We start from the raw sequence: 17,388 nt of genomic DNA, 5'->3' as shown, positions 1-17,388 counted from the left end.
CCCTGTTTTGCTCCTAGTATATACACTTAGCCATGTTATCCAGCACATGTTTAGAACCGCTGGTGTTTATGCATGTTCTCCACTGAGCTCACATTAAACTTGAAACGAAGTATTTATTTTTCATTTCCAGATGTCCTTTTTTAATTCAGGAAAAATAGTCTGAAAATATCTGTACACATTTACTGAGCTGTAAGTGCCTTTAAAAAAAAGAGAGAGAGAGATTTCAGGATTGAAGCCTGAAGTAATCACATCAATGGGCATTGTTTATGTTACAATATTTACATTCTTTTTGTTCTTAAAAAAATCACATACTGTTTTCTATAGCAAAGCTTCAGAGCAGTTGTGAGTAGAGAGTATGCCATGTTTTCCCATGGAAAATGGATTTTAAAAAACCTGGTGAGTGATTAAACATATTTCAGACAGTATCTATTATAGAAAACAATGTGCCTGCCTGATCATTCACACAAACTCTCAGATGCCAAGAAGGCCCTTTTCAGTCTCCTCAGAGTTATGTTTTGTTAATTTACATAGATGTTGATATTTCACATGATATTGTCATCTAAAAAGAGTTGTAAGTAATGTCCCTGAGTTTCAGCTACCTCCCAAATACAGATTTGTGTCTCTCTGTCCCTGTTTTAACAGACAAAAACTGTTATGAGCAAAAATTATCCTGTCAATATTCTGCACACCAATGGAAGTCAGTCAGTCAATAATCCCATGCTATCCCTCCCCCAAAACCATGATGCCGGAAAACAAAAGTGACATACCCTGATTGTCTGTTGTTATGCTAGAGCAGTTTATAAAATAATTATGCAGACAACAATTTGTGCGCGCCCCCCCCCCGCCGCCAGCAAGCTAGTTGGTTGGCCCCACTGGAATTCTCAGTGGGTTAATGAAACACATTCAGCTCTAACCCGGCTGCTAACCTTCAATTTATTGCAGTTGTTTAATAATAACAATCTTAGAGCTGCAGAGCTGTAAGGGACCCTGTAGATCACTGAGTCTAGCTCCTGTCACCTTGATTCTGAATTGACTTGATAGCACACAGTCATCATCATCATTATCATCTTAGAACTGCAGAGCTGGAAGGGACCCTATGGATCGTCAAATCAAACCTGTCAAGGAGGCACAGTGGAGAATCGAAATCCCAACCTCTGGCTCGGCAGCCAAATGCCTCAACCACTGAGCTATTCAGGGTAAGAAAGTACCTCACTTAAAGCATTTTCTTTTTTTTTTAAAAAATTAAAAATTAAAAATCACGTTGCGTGAGAGTTAAACCAATCTTAGAAATCTGATTATCACACCAATAAAAAAATAATAATTTTCCAAATTTGACACTCGTCATGACACGAAGAACTCTTTTGCCTGAAAGAAAGAAAAAAGGCCAAATGAATTCTCATGCACCATTTGTATCTGTGTATAGATACCTAGGCTCAATACACACAGTGCCAGAGATCAAAGTGTTGTGTTTGTGTGGACAAACCATTGTTTGTCATTTTTTGGGGGGGGGAACCATACAAGTGGCAAAAAGGATGATTGTTCCCATAAATATTTTCAATATTTCAAAAACACTAGCTTGCTTGTGGGAGGGGGGTTATGTATTTTGTATTTCAGAAAAATGAGCAAACATGAAGCACTGCAGTACAAAACTGCTGGCTGAATATTTATCATTACCCCATCTCTCTCTCTCTCTCTCTCTCTCTCTCTCTCTCTCTCTCTCTCTCTCTCTCTCTCTCTCTCTCTCTCACACACACACACACACACACACACACACACACACACACACACACACACACACACACACACACAAAATGATTGTGATATGAGAAAGGGAACAGGGGAATAAAATGAACAAGGTGCAAGCATATAAGGCAAATTAAAAATAGAAAATAAAAAAGACCAAAATGTTGTGGCACCTTCAAGACTAACTATTATGTTTTAATGTAAACTTTCATGGAAATTTGCCCACTTCATCAAACATATGAGATTAACACAGTAAAGCATTCATAATGAACTCTAAGAAACTGTGTATGGTTGCATTTCACACCTGACAATCACATACACAAGGTTTTTGTGGTGTGTTTGTGCAGAACACACAATTAACCACACACTCTCTAGCTAAAATGACTGCAATTACACTACAAAAGCAGTGAAGTTATCCACAATTCAATTAGAAATCTAATCCAACTTCGTATCCCTTTGTTTTTGCAAAAAGAAATCGCTTCTATCAATTACAAGGAACTTGTTGTTTATTGTTCGTTACTTCCAGGCTGTGAAACAGTGACAACGCAGAAGGGCAGTGCAGAGCTGACAGCGGAAAGAAGCAAGGACCGAGCAGAGCTTGGAGTTTTTCATCAAATAAATATGAGAGGATGTTAGCCGGAAAGATGAATCAGCCTCAGAGAAAAGGCGAGTGGATCAGGGTGGGCCTCGGGCTGAATCTTGACTAAACCAAGATGTGTGGGCGGGGGGGGGGAGAGAACAACTTGAGGTAAAGAGACACAAGATGCAGGACAGGACAGCACAAAACAAAAGGTTAGGCCGGAGTTGGACTGAACCAGAAGTTAGGAAGTCTGCGAGGCTATAGGAGAAGCCTTGTCAGCCAGCCTTGGCATGTACTGCTTCTTCTGGCCAGCTGGTGTGGAGTGCGCTTGGGTAATGTGCCTGCTTTGCCAGCTGGCTGCAGCTCAGTGCCAGCCTGCAGGGAGCACGGGAGTGTGGGTGGGAGGAATTGCTTCCCAGATGGTTTAGCAATATCGAAGTGATTGCAATACTCTGGGAACTATAAAATGTATTCGACAGTTTTGATGCTTGGGTGGGGTGGGAGCTGATTGCCATTGCAAGCGGAATGTGGGACGAGTTATTTCTGAACCAAGGTCGAGTGTGGGTAAGTGACAGGAGAATCCTTGACACCCAGAAACAAGCCTTTGGCCTTCATTTCATAGTGCCATTCTTTAAAACATCCCATAGCAGTTTATGCTGGATAACAACAGCCAATGTTGGAGTCTGGCTGGAGCTGTCTGATTTGTAGGTATATACATACGACCTGTTTTTGAATAGTGACTTCTTCCCTTACCACTTGTCAAGACTTTCTCATGGGCTTCCGTGCAATGATGTCCCCTCGAGGCCTCTAGTCCGCACTCATTCTCTTGGAAGATTCAGACCATACCAGATACGCAAGGGGGCAATCTACATGATCTGGTGTGAACAATAATCTTAGAACAGCAGAACTGGAAGGGACCCTGTGGATCATTGAGATAGTCAAGGAAGGGGCTGGACTCGATCCATAGGGTCCTTTCCAGCTCTGCCATTCTCAAATGATGATGATGAAGTTAGCTGAAGCTCAGTGCCACTCTGCAGGAAGCATAGTAGGGTGGTTTCTTTTGGGGGAAAGCCTGCTTCAACCTGGCAAGAGCCCAAATAGCCGATGGTGCCCACTTCTGCCTGGACCTTAGACAAGTCTAGTGTACTGTACAGTCTTCGTTGGCATGATCAGTCAATTGCTTGACTCTGATCTGGTGCAGGTCTCTTTTTCTGAGTCTCGTGGCACAAATTTTTATGTGGCCCATGTTTCTGCCACAAGTTACATGGCACAGACCTTTATAAGATTATGTCATGCCAGCTTCGTCACATACAACTTCATCATGCAATATTTATTCATATGAATTTGTTCATGGACAGTAGCCCAACTTCATGATGCAGCATGAACACATATGCTGAATGAAACTTGTTTAATCTTTTGGCTGCCTCAAGCCACCCTCTTTTGTTGTTGTAAGAAACTAACATGGCTAACCCCCCATCTCAAACTTTTCACAAAATTTTATCAGATCAATTCAATTATTTTTGCTTAAAAAAAAAAAGTCCCGCTAAGATCCACGTGACACCATCTAGGTAAGAATTCCACCTTATTCAGGCAGTTGTGTGGCGACTCTACGTTCGGTTTTTAAAATTCAAATGACATGCACAAGAACTCATTGTTTGTGTCTAAAACTCTGGGGTCTGAAAACGGAAAAAAAAACTAGAAGATCTGAAATCAGCACCTAGACTGATAACTTCTCCCTCTCTCTCCCTGCCTCCCTTTTTGGCCAAGGATGAGAATATTTGTGAGTATTTGTTACATCCTTAGGCTGTAGAGTAAAAAAATATATATATTTAATTCTCAGCAAAGACATGCCTGTTTTTTTTAAAAAAAACCAAGCTTTACAATTTTTCTGAGGAATGTTCTCTTGGAACACACTTTAAAATAGTAGTGATTGTACCTAGAAATCCCAGATACCAGATTCACTGCCTCCTGAACTCTTGTCACCCAAGAAGGGTACCTTATTGTGTCTAATGGCAGGGCTGGCATTGTAGTTCCCATGATGGGTCATGTGCAGCGTTACCCAGGGCCTTTTAAGGACAGGACTGTCATCACACTGGAGCACTTCTCCACTCCCAGTTGTCTTTCTGCTCCATTAAGCTGGCAGAAATCTAAAAACCCAAGTTCTCACACTGGAAGCAGGAAGTCTTGAAAACTCCTCGTAGACATGTATCATCATGTCAGGCCAGCCTGAATCAATCGGAATGAGATATTAATCACGTACCCTTCTCATCCTGAATGTGCTTGTCCACCCTCGATTAATTATACCTGGGAAAACATTCTCTACACTAGATTGTGGTCTAAAAGTCCCCATGACTTTTTTTTTTAACTCTCTGTAGAGTGATGGAATTTGCCCAGAAAGTTTACCCTATTCTTTCTATCTGGCTGCTTGATTGAAGGAGGAGGCAAGGGATTTCAACATTCCTTGTAACACTGCTAAAGTATGTTTTATGTTCTCCGTGTTGTTGTTTTGACAGGCTGATAGAGGTGATAGGCTTGCTCGATGGCTCTCCATGGCCTCAACATTCTGTAATCACAAGCATGTATCGAGTCACAGCAAGGAAGAGAGTGCCTTGTAACAGCAAACATTTGCCTCTTAATTTAGATATTCCTTCTTTTCCTTCTTCTGTGCAACAAAAGGATGCACTTTTATGGGCAGGAACTAGTCCTGTATAGTGAATATCCTAACCCAAAGGGACAGCAATAAGGAGTAGTTTGCTTTGAGCCTGGACTGGAGAGGGAGGAATGACAAGTCTGTGGCCAGGACACTATGGGATGCTGACAGGCAACATCTCTTTTTCTGAGGAAGAACGTCATAGCAAGCAGAACTGGCTCTACCATTAGGCAGAGCAAGATGGCTGCCTTGTGTAGTGGATTTTAAGGACAGTACAGTATTACTAAAAGGGCAGCAAATTGTTATTTGCTTTCCTCAAATTTTATTTTTAGTGCTAGAGGTGGTGAGAAGGACTTTTCAGTCTCTTTTGCCAAAAATAACTTGGATGGTTTGGAGTGGCACTGTACTTGTTAACTTGGGTGGATGTGGGGCATTATTTTCTTCTCCACCTTAGGTACTTACATGTCTTGGACTGGTCCTCACAGCAAGGGAGATACCAGCCTAGACCCATCCACCTTCCAGAGAAGGAACTGCTATTCCAGTGTTTTAGTTTCCCATTCCTTTTTGCCTTCTGTATCAGAGATTCCTTTATCTTTTAGTATCTGTGAGCAGTTAGAAAGTCTGAGATTCTTTATAAGTAGTAATAATGCCATGGGGTGGGGGGAAACATAGCTATAATTGTATGATACATAAGATTTGTCTCTAGCCCCGTCAGAATTCTTTTTGGCTTCCCCTCAAAAAACTTCAGATATTTTATATGACAGCATTCCTCCCAGTTTGCCTCACCCATTCAGATTGCCTCTATCTCAAATCCATTCTGAATAAATCATAAATCTTGGCCTCACATAGGTAGTGAAAGAAAGAAAAAAAGAATTGGAAAAGCGTATCTTGGAAATATAACCATTGATGGTAATCAGGTTCACATGTGGAGAGATCTGAGAATGGGTCTGTCTTTAATCTGCTTTAGCTTAGTAAACAAGAAGGTATTACACTTGGCAGATGAGGAAGGACTGAGAAATCCTACGTTTTCTGTCTCAATGTATTCCCGAAGGCTTTCATGGCCAGGATCTGATGAAGAGTTCTGACTCCTGCCCTCTGAAGATGCCGGCCACAGAGACTGGCGAAATGTTAGGAAGAACAACCTTCAGAACATGGCCAAAGAGCCTGAAAAACCCACAACAACCATTTTCTGTCACAGTTGTTTAGCTGTATGTTAAATGGGTGTTTTTTGAAGGATGTTTTGAAATGGAAGTGTTAGATTTACCTGTGCCAATTTCACTGGCGCCATCAAGTTCAAATGGGACTGAATAATATGAGAGAAAAAGGATAGTTTTTCTAGTTGGTGATGAAAAACGACAATATGAGTCAAGTCCTCTAATTACTGAGGGCAAGGCTGCCAAAGACCAAATAAAAATAAGTTTGGATCAAACTGAGGTGAACAAGAAAACCAGAGAGAACTTTCCTCAGTTGGAGATAAGTAGATCCTCATAACAGAAAGGAGAGGGAGAAGTGGATTTTGTGAGACCTCTTGGGAGTTAAAACTAGGATTCTTTCTGGGTCAAGGGCCCTGGTTCATTGTTATGTTATGAAACTGGATTTGATAAAGGATAGGGGATATGTGAAACTCATTTTCATTCTTTTCCCACTTTTATTAACTTTGTTCTGTTTCTTCTTCCTTATTTTGTGCGCCAGAGTTTCTATCTTCCCATTTTCCTGTCTCATTACCAACTGAGAACTCCGCTTCTTGTTGAGGAATTGAGTACCTCAGGTTGTTTAACCCTGAGACATGGGAGGTTTGGAACACTGAGATAACTACAGAAAAGCCTAAATCCTGTTGCTAATTTCAACTAGAGTAGGCCCACTAAATCTACAGTTGAACTGTGAGTCAACTCTTATGTTGATTCAACAAACTGATTCAACAGGGCTATGTTAGCTGGGACTACCAGTATGATTCTGGCCCAAGAGGCAAAGTGGCAAGGAAGCTTATTATAGAAAAAGAATAATATTTGACCATACTCCAAGGATGTTAAGTATCCTAGAAACCGAAATTTGTGAGGATTTCAGCTATTCTGGAAATCCCCAGCTGACAACTGTAACTGAGGGCCTCATCTGTTTTGAGCTCTGTTGTAGCACAAATGGGGGAAAAGTTAAGCTTCATTTTTCCACTTCAGTCTCCTGTGGCCTCATTTGACAAAGGTTGCAGTAGCAGTAGCAGCAATAATTGCCATGCTTTCTCCCTTAATTTGAAATATGATCGTTCTGCTTGTGATTAACTCTACAACAAATAGGCTCCTAAGACCACTACAGAAAGACCCCTGGCTCTCAGAACCTATTTTCTTAAAAAGAGTGCCATTTTAATTTGGAGCCGTAATAGGAAGGATCCTGGCAAGAGTCTCTACTTTCCAAGTGATTCTTTAGCTTTGAGTATCAGTGCCTACTTTTCAATGGGCTGGTGGTTACCTTGATATGTGCAATTAATTACAGTAATGGGTGTAATCTGTCCCAGGTTGATAGAAACTTCTCTATATCGCACCCTGACATTTAAATTGTTGCCGCAGTTCACATAGAAACATATAATGATTTGGGATGGTGTGTTTCGATTTTCTACACATAACACAGGTCCTCTCCTCCCTCATCCTTCTCTGCCATGATCACTAGTCTATCATCCACCCCTTTCAGGGGCATTGGACATTCAAACCCCTTCTCCTCCTCCTCCTCCTCCTCCTCCTCCTTCATGTTTAGCAAGCTGAACTAGCATTGAACTGACAGAACATGGTAAACATTTGAATTAGTGGTATATAAGTTTAGCACTATAGCTGTGGTGCTAAACTAGGATAATTTTTTTGTTAAAAAAATTATAAATTGCTTTGCAGTTATAAATCCTTGCCAATGAAAGCAGAGGGCAGCCTAAAAGAGGAGAAGGGGGCAACATGTCCATTCTGTGCGTCATTAGTGATGTTATCTGGACATGCCCAGCAACGGCCCTAAAGGACCAATGTAGGCAATTACACAAGCCAAAAGCACAACAAATTAATGGAAGTGGAAATGGTACAAAAGACCACAAGCCCTGGTGGCTGAACAAACTATACCACATACTCATGCCCAAAGATAAAATCTACTCACAAATTAGTGCTAACATTATGTGGTTGATGCAATAAATGTTGAAAAAAGCAGTGGCACAAACTGTGAGACAAAGACCCGTCTCGTTGGTATCAGGACTGGTACTCCGTAAACAACAGCAGCAGCAACCACAGTTCTCAAGAGCTGTCACGTGTTTTGAAGCAGCCATACTTTTTGTTGTTGCTCTTGTTTCCTCATACATAGTGGAGGCCTCTCTTTGTTGCCAGAGGAACATCTGAAGCTCCCCCAGTCTGATACGGAGACACATCATACATCTCATATGAGATATGCACGAGCCGACATTTTGAATGATTTCCAGCAGTATGAAACAGGAAATAAAAATTAATTTCTTGTCTCATTTAACACAGATGCTTACACATCCAAAGTGGCTCTTAAATTCTGAGGTCTGATTTAAATTTCTGGGAATGATATATGAAATCCTGTAAAGACGAGATAAAGTAGAAATTATCTGAGAAATCCTTCTTCCTTTAAAGCACAAAGTATAAAGTCTATGTAAGTCTGCAGAACAGCATAAGGTGAGTAGATACTTCCATAAAACTAATCCTGTGTGTTGGAAATTTATATGGGATTTTGCACCGTCTCAGATTTCTGTGCAGAAAATGCATTTATTTACTGAAGGGGGATTTGGTTTCGCTGATCTTATCTGCAAAGCAGTACTAATTATTGGAGCTAAGTTCCACACTCAAATTATCCGTTTTGGGCCTTTTTGGAAACCTCTTACCTTGTGCCTCTTTCCAAGTTGATGGTCTTGGGGTCTACATATGCCAAAAGAGACTTGATTCCCCCAAGAGTCTCTGCAGGAAGAGAATTATGGCATGCATTGCCACACGGTTTTGATTTGACCCATTTTCACATGCCGCATTAACTTTATGGGGTTATCTGGATTTAAATTTTTTTTAAAAAACACTCCTTATGGAGGGTGTGGAGAGATGGAAGCATTTTTTCCTTAGACCAATTAACTGGAACGCATGACACGTTTTTGCCATTTGCCGTCTTAAAAAGTAGGTATGATCTGCCAGCTTTAACTGAATGGCAGTATTTACAAATGCAGCATCTGCTGGTATCTAAATACGGTCCAGCAGTATTGAGCACTTCAGAGTCTCCTGCACTTTTGGAAATGCAGTCCAAGAAAAGAAACCGACTTTATTTCTTTAAGGTTGATTCAGCCTTCCATCTTTCCAAGGTCGGGAAAATGAATACTCAGTTCCTTGGGAGGCATAATTGATGTCCTCCTGTTAAGCCAGCTGGGTTGATGAATAACTGATACACATACCTTAACTGGAATAAAACAGCCACAACTTTATTGATTACAGCAGCAGTTATCCTGGCCAAGCATTGGGTTGGGCCCAGCTCACTGGGAGGCCTGAGTGCTCCTGGATGCAGACAGCGGCCTCCTTGAGAGACCACTTGGGGTGGCAGTTCCCTCCAGAGACTACACAGATGTATGCCATGCAGGGATTTCTCCCTTACCAGGACATGCAGGTCCCTGCCTGCTGCTCAAAAACCAGTTAGATCCATCCCAGTGCCTGAAAATATCCACCATGTTGTGACAACTGTAAAACAGAAACAGTAACGCTTGGTACCCTGCACACCCACCTAAGGCAGGAGAGTTGTGTAACCTTGCCTCCATGAGATTGAGACTCCTGGCCTCAGCTCACCCCTTTTTAACCCGTGCTGGTGGACTGGAGTAACCCTAACCTTGCCCTCAGGTCCACTGGCAGGAGGCCCTGCTCTTCCACATATGCCAGCCAGTGCCATCTGGCCGAGTGCAGGCCTTCCTGTGGTTCCCTTCGTGCATCGCCACGTGGCAGCCACCATTTTGCCTCCCAGCCACCACAGATGACACCCAGCTGCTGCTCCAGCCTCAACATGGGACTGTGGGTAAGTTTGAGTCCCGTCCTTATGTTCTAAACCTTCCAGAGAGAGCTCTGACACTATGGAACAGTACAGAAATCAAAACAACAACAACAACACTGGTTGTTGTAGGTTTTTCAAGCTGTTTGGCCGTGTTCTGGAGGTTTTTCTTCCTAACGTTTCGCCAGTCTCTGTGGCCGGCATCTTCAGAGGACAGGAGTCAGAACTCTTGTCTCTGTTCTGGTGTAGTGTGTGGGATAGCTGAGAAGGACACCAGAATACACATCGGATCCTGGCCTTGAAAGCCTTCGGGAATACAATAACATTGTTGGTTAATAAATAAGATATAAAAAGTCTTAGAGATGAATAGAATAGGAAAATGGACTGTGTTATTTTGCTGTGTTGTTTTGCCAAACCAATGGAAGACGTCACTTGCCAGTATACTGGAGATATCTATAGAGCTTAAGCTATGCATGACTCATCCAGCAAAATATCATGTTTAGAATGCTATGGAAACCACAATGTTTTTTCGTTAAGGGTCTGAGCAAATCACCTAATGTTGACACTGTGATTCTTTTGATGCATCTCATAGTTGTATGCTATGGTCACGGTCCAATCATAAGCTCATTTTGGGGAGGGGATTGTTGTTGTTGTTGTTGTTGTTGTTGTTGTCGTCATGTGCCATCATATAGCCTCTGCTGGATGAGCGACCTCCAAAATGGCCTGTTCTCAATAGCCCTGTTCAGCTTTTGCAAACGCAAGGCTTTATGGAGTCAATCCATCTCATATTTGGTCTTCCTCTTTTCCTGCTGCCTTCGACTTCCTCTAGTATTATTATCTTTTCCAGTGAATCTTGCCTTCTCATGATATGTCTGAAGTAGGACAGCCTCAGTTCCATCAATTTGCCTCCAGAGGTAGTTTCAGGCATTACCAGTATTTGCTCTAGGATCGATTTGTCTTTCTGGCAATCCATGCTATCTACAGAGAAGTTATTATTTGCATTATTTTTGTACAGGGCCAATCTTTGATCTTTGTTTTAAACTGGCTAGATATCTCAGTGGTTTGGGTATTTGACTGTGGAGTCAGAGGTTGGGAGTTCAATTCCCCACTGTGTCTCCTGTAAGTAAAGCCAGCCGGTGTGTTCTTGGGCCACCTTCACAGTCCCAGGGCTCCCCCAGAAGAAGGGAATGGTCACCCAGCTCTTTTCTACCTAAGAACCCGTGGAAAGAGTTGTCCTAAGTCAGAATTGATTTGATGGCACATGATCAATGTATTCTTTCCTTGTAAATTATATACCTGCTTTTTTGGAGATAAGCCACTGGCCTGCGCAGATGGATTCTCTGTGCCCTTGCAACAGCAAAGAAACCGATTTTGCAGCACTGGAAAGATAGATGCCCACCAGTAGTAATCTAGCAAACAGAAGACCTTAGAGAACTACTCATATATAAATGTATGGCATATAGAGGGCAAGTATGTATGGATTTTTTTTTGATATTTGGAAATATTTCATAGAAACCTTCATATAACTCTTGTGTTTTCTTCTGTTCTGTTTCTTTTTCTCTACTTTCTTCTCCTTCTTTTTTTTCCTTTTCCATTCTTTTCCTTTTCTAATATCTTGCCTTTTTTGTTTTTAGCTCTGTTGTATCATCATTTTAGCTATTGCGTATTTGTTTTTCCTTACTTTTAAGTAATTAACAAAAAGTTTTTAAAAACAAAGGCATCAGGCGAGTGAGTGTTGGGGATTCCACGTGACCATGTGACATGAGGGCAGAGTGTAACTTCTGCAAACGCATGTGTGTAAGAAGATTAGAGAGGTAGAAAAAGGGTTTTCAAACCACACTTTCTCCTCCGCAGCATCTTCTCTGACATATTTATTTTATTAAAATATACTTTCAGGGGAAAAGCTTGAAGAGAGAGAAGGCTTTTGTCTTCCGCTTTTTTCTAGGGAGAATTAGGGAGAGGTGTGTAGGTATGTCATACCTGTGACTGCTTTCCTCTCTTCTGTCGTTAAGGAGGCATGTGAAAGCCACATGGGTCGATGAGAGTGCTCTAGCTCCTGCCTCCATTGATGCACTGAACATGGAAACACGCCTATCTGAAGAAAGGAGGTCTTCTGTACCAGGGTAGACTTTCCGTGTGAGTGCCTCCCCCCCCCCCAAAGTCAAAGTTCTGGCTCTGGATAGACCAACTGTCAGAAGAGAAAGTCCCTTTTCTGTAATACAGTATGGTGAACCAGGGCTAGGGTGCTGCCCTCGAGGTGTGTAGCCTTTCCACTATTCCTCGATGACCTAATAAGTTGCAAAAACTCCAAGAAGAATGAGCCCAGTGTTTTGAGTGCCTGGCGCCTGAGTCTGAACTTCATTTTCTTGTAGATGAATGCATACCCAGGAAACAGTCAAAACAACAATAATAACAATCGTCTTCATTCCTCCCATTTATGCATTATGCTCAGCTCTCCCTCTAGATTATTTCCAGATAAATTCTATCTGGCTTTCTATCTGGCTGTTGGGGGGGGGGGGGGAGACAGCTTTTAGGCCTTCAAATGTTCTTGGATCGCAGGTCTCATCAGACCAAGCCAGCATACCAAACGGTGAAGGAGTATGGGAACTCTAGTCCAGCAACATCTGGAGGTTCACACCTGACATGTGCACACACACAGTAATGCATTTGGTCAGCAATGGACTCCCACTGTTCTTTCCCCAGCATGCACAGAAAAGGCATCTATCCTTCTCTTTTCTTTTCATAGTTTGTAGAACCAAATGTGCAGCGCTGGTTAATTAATGCTGCCAACACTCTACTCCACTAAATGATTGTTTAGCCTAGAGTAGAATGAAGTACTACAACGTCTAATACAGTATCGTTATGTAACAGAAAATTAAAAATTTGATAATTTGATTGGAAGTCTCAGGTGAGTTTTCTGTATGAAAGCATTAACCCCAAGTAGCTATAAACAGGTAAATGTTTTATTCATCCAACTGATAAGGAATAAATGCATATGATATAAATTATGTATAATTAATACTCTTGGGGTAAAAAACCCTCCTTATGCTAATAGGTTGTCGGTTAATTAAGAAATGGAATATGAGGCAAACAAAGGTGATTAGAACATACCGTGGGACCATGAACAGGCATCATGCCTTAAATAATTTCTCCATAAAAACACATTATACAGCAAACAGTTTTCCCTTAATCCTAGGGAAAAGCTTGATGCTTTGTGGAAGGGAAAAAACAACAACACAAGTGAATCTTTTAAATATGGAAAACAGCTTGCAGTAACAGTTCAGGGGCTACAGAAACGCATCGTGTTATGCGTCTTTGTTTTAAAATATTGACCCAAAGTAATCTGAGATAATGACTAGCACAAATGGATACAAGCTGAAACCCCCACTTTGTTATGAGACACTGTTTAAGTCTGGATAAGACTGCCAGCATTGTTTGGTTGGTTATTAATCCAGAAAATGCAAAGAAATGTGCTTGAAAGGCAGATATTTATATATAATCTTTCCATTTCTTAGTTTGTTAATACTATACATTTTGCTATTATCGGTCTGTCTGTCGATCATCCTTTAATGGATTGGTCATCCTTCAATGTCACACAGCAACATTTTTGCCTATCACAGTTTGGGATGCTCAAGGATAATAGCAGGTACCTATGAAAGCTAATCACCATGTGATTCCCAGTGTGGTGCAGTGGGCAGAGCGATGGACTAGGACTCAGGAGGCTTGGGTTCAAATCCCCGCTTGGCCACAGAAGCCCACTGGGAATGTGGAACTGGTAAAAATCACTCCTTAAATATCTCACTTACCTTGAAATCCCTGTCTGGGTTGATATAAGTCAGTTGTGAATTGATGGCACAGAACAATAACAATGAACAGAAGCTACTTAAATCATTCACAACCAATGTGTTACCTGGGGTCTTCTTAGTTTTGTTGAGAAAGTGAATCCTATGATGCTGAATGTCAGGATTTACAGGCTAGAGATACTATATATTGCAGTAGATTGGACATGGGTGTAGAATAATTGTGGTTCATAAGGCCTCAGAATTCACATTGAACTCTAGAAATTGACCTCAGGGTATCCAAAAGCTCTGTCAGTCTTGCTAGAAGATCAGCTGTGTGGAGGGCTATGGTTTTATTCATGATTTTTCCACTTTCTTCCACAGTCTCCACCCCAGCTACAGCACAGAAAGAGTTCTTCCCCTTTGGACAAGGTTGAAGGCTAGTGGATCTAATGGTTCCACATTTTATATTTTCTCTGCTGGTGCCACTCCTTTTCCATACTTCTCCTTCTCTTCCATCAGAGTTCTGAGCTCAGAGAGAGAGAGAGAGAGAGAGAGAGAGAGAGAGAGAGAGAGAGAGAGAGAGAGAGAGAGAGCAGACAATTCTGCAGGGGCCAGGAGGGGAGAAGTGATAGGAGAGACAACACATTGCTATGGTCCTACAGGAACATAGGTCTGGGACCACAGAGTCTAGCCTGGCTCACAGATCTCAGTGGGACTAAGGCTTCTGAGTACTGTATACCCAGAAACTCCTGGAAGGGGTCACCATAAATCAGAATTGACTTGCTGGCAGAGAAGCAATCAATTTACAGCACAATCCTATGCACTAGAACCAGAGCCTTATATGAAGTGAACTTTCTCTAGAGTAAAAGTTCTTAAATGCAACTTTAGTCTGGATGTAATGCATCAAATGGAGGAATATCCAGATTTTCGAAACAAAAAATTAAAGAAGGAAGGATTTTTGAAGGGGTTTCCCCTTTTTTTTGCGGTGGGGCGGGCAGTGAAAATATTTCCATACAACTACTTAGACTTTTAGGTTTAACAAGATATCATTGGTATAGCTTGCTTTATGCAGAGTCGCAGAGGCACACACAGACACAGGGATGGAGGAAGAAGAAGAAACCGGAGGCCAAAGCAAGGCAATAAAAGAGTATTTAAATGATTGTAAATGGGTTGCAAAATGTTGAATCATAAAAGGTTAGCAAAGAAAGAAAGAAAAAGCTTCTCTCCTCATGAGGTCTGGCTAATGTTAGGAATTACTGCCTCAGACACTGCAGGTGTGGCTCTCTTTCTTTCACTGTGAGCAAATGCGGTTCCAACTGTCTTTCACAATGTAAAAGCTACCCAGTCCTTCTGCCCTGGGGCAGACAATGATGTCTGGGAGGAGCTGATTTTAGGACAGAAAATTACAATGACTATGTAGTAAACAGCACCTGGAAGTTTACTAATTTATTTATTTTTGTCATGAACAGCAGCACTGTGGTCTTGTTTATTCATGCGTGCTTTCCATGAAATGAAAAGAAACAGATGTTGACAAGAGTCACATGGGCTGGGTTTTTGTCCCGCTGTTCTTTATTTTATTTTATTTTTTCATAATGCCTGTTTTGTTTTCATTTCATTTTAAAAATTCGTATTTTGTAACTGGAGTAAAAAAATTTCCTTCCTGTTATCGATGGGCAATAGATGGCAGGGAGATGAGGCTGGCTGGTCGAACACTCTATGTCATTGCTTATGATTTTCTGCATTCTTGTTAGATATTTGCAGGCATGCAGGAATCGTCTGCCCTTTTCCCTCCATACTATTGATTTATTTCAATATGTTGACTGAAAATACTAAGTGCTGGCTGCCCAAAATGACATCATCTTGGAGTAGCCATGCTGATCTTCTGGCATGTTCAAGTGGGTGGCAAGCGCCTTCTGATTAGACCGGTCTTCCATAGGCAATCATGGAATTATGTTATTCTGCTGGGGTTAGAAGTCCACTAATGGGATAAGACGTCTTCCTAGTGACAATTTTACCCAGATGTTCATTCATTTGCTGTGCTCTTTAATTTTACTCAGCAGGGACATAAAGTAATACCTTTTGATTTGAAATCAAGATTTTAAAGGTGTGGTTCCTGCCAACCATAGTGGGAGGTTCCTCTTCCATTCTCCACTCCATAGACTTCACACTTTTATGTTGAAACAGCAACTGGTTCATTGAATTAGTTGAAATAGGGACAGAAACAGGTTCAAAGCGTAGCTGATTCTCTCTGACCTGAGTTCCCTTCACTGGGGCACAGTCCTTTACATTCACCTCTACTCCCCTGGTTGCTTTCACCAAGAGGGTTGTTCCTAGCTTCATGCATGGTATCTCCCCACCAGGAAGTTTGGTCAGTCTCAAGCCCAAATCCACTCCTTGCTGGCTCCTAACATGGAGGGACTGTACATCTGCAAGGAGGACAAATCTGAGGAGCTTGCTCAGACAGGATCAAGGATCAAGATCATTCAATTTCCCAGTTCTCTTTCCACCTCCCTCCTTCTGTTGGTATTCCCTTGCCTCTTGCCTCTTCCTGAGACCATGTGGGAAACCATCCAGTCTTCCTCCTTTCGCATTCCCCGCCAATAAGAGGGTCTGCACGGGACTTGAGGATCCTTGTGCTTAGGAGAATCTCAATTCCACTATGGAATGCCCTCCCGACTGAGATTCGTCTTGCGCCGACGCTGATGACATTTCGGCGCCAGGTCAAAACCTTCCTGTTCCTGAAGGCTTTTAATTGAAATAATATCAACTGTGGGTCCTGATGGCAATTTTTATATATATTTTAATTGTATTTTAATTGTTCTAAATTGTATTGTATTTTAATTGTTGTAAGCCGCCCAGAGACTTTTGGGTAGTGTGGGCGGCATATAAATTAAATAAATAAATAAATAAATTGTCCTAGTATCTCCACAGGCCCTCCTTGTACACATAGTCCCACTCTCTGGAAAGTGCACGATCTTCCTCAGGAGGCTGTTTGGCTCAATAGGGCCCTGGACCATTCCTCCCGGCATCCCTCCATTTTTCTTTCTTTGGATGCATTTCCTTTTTGACCTGTCCTTTCAAATTCTCTTACTCCAGAGGTTAATTAGCCTCCCTTGTTCCTCATTAATACCTTTAATTTCATCCCTATCTAAATCGTTTCCAGTTTCCCTCAACCCTACTCGTCTTTTTCCCCAGGAATCTGTCTCTTGAGGTGTTTTCTCTTCCCCCCTTTTTGAGACAGCCGTCTTCCCTGCCAGCTCCTCTTTCTCTTCCTCTTTTGGTAGCAAAGCCTCCCTTACATTGGCCACACACCATGGGTAGACTAGCTGTTCCCCCCTTCTCTGTGCCCATCTTCCACTCACCCCCCCCCGCAGGACTGACATAACAACAGCTGCCTCAGTTTGGGTCCCACTTTCTCAAGATTTATGGGTAGTGGCCCCGCCCCCACCCCCGAGGCCCTGGATTAGGTGGCGTAGGTCTTGGGTTAACAGTAGACAGACTGCCAACAGGGACATCTGTAGCCCTGTCCTCCTCACAAAATTATAGTTAGTGGTGCTGAAATGCCAGATTTTTCCCCCCTAGAATATACTTGCAGGCTTTTTACAAATAAAATAATGAACGGAATTATGACACGTGCA

General features: G+C 41.9%; 1 long non-coding RNA gene across 1 annotated transcript; it reads left to right on the top strand.

Moving 5' to 3' along the window:
• Positions 1-852: 852 nt before the first annotated feature.
• LOC144589173 (uncharacterized) lies at positions 853-17,160 on the top strand. Its single transcript, XR_013545119.1, has 2 exons — positions 853-1,196; positions 2,270-17,160. It is a non-coding gene; the product is annotated as an uncharacterized LOC144589173 (long non-coding RNA).
• Positions 17,161-17,388: the final 228 nt, after the last annotated feature.

Source organism: Pogona vitticeps, chromosome 1 (genome assembly GCF_051106095.1).
Source record: "Pogona vitticeps strain Pit_001003342236 chromosome 1, PviZW2.1, whole genome shotgun sequence".
Classification (NCBI taxonomy): Eukaryota; Metazoa; Chordata; class Lepidosauria; order Squamata; family Agamidae; genus Pogona; species Pogona vitticeps.
The sequence above is the reverse complement of the archived record's forward strand: the minus strand, read 5'-3'. Positions and strand labels throughout refer to the sequence as shown.